This window comes from Penaeus monodon, chromosome 28 (genome assembly GCF_015228065.2).
Source record: "Penaeus monodon isolate SGIC_2016 chromosome 28, NSTDA_Pmon_1, whole genome shotgun sequence".
NCBI lineage: Eukaryota > Metazoa > Arthropoda > Malacostraca > Decapoda > Penaeidae > Penaeus > Penaeus monodon.
The window spans coordinates 35800988-35801272 of record NC_051413.1 but is presented as its reverse complement, the minus strand read 5'-3'; positions in this window follow the sequence as shown (position 1 = coordinate 35801272).

Here is a 285-nt window from a genome sequence, read left to right as displayed (position 1 = left end):
TGACATCGACAGTGTACTGATGCGAGTGGGTGGAGGTTTGGACAAGTGTTTGTAACACTTTTTGCCATAATGATCCGCACGGGGGGGGGAGGGGGCAAGTGAGGGATGCGGGCCAATGGGGAAGAGTTAATAGTCGATACTTCTCAACTGAACCTTTCAGTTGAAGTGCTTGTGTAGTGATGTAACAAAACACAATTAATAAAGAAAAGGCTGCTTCAGTGTACTGATAAAAATGCTTTCTTCTTTAAGTTATCAACAAAGCCTATATAGAAGATTGGTGATGTG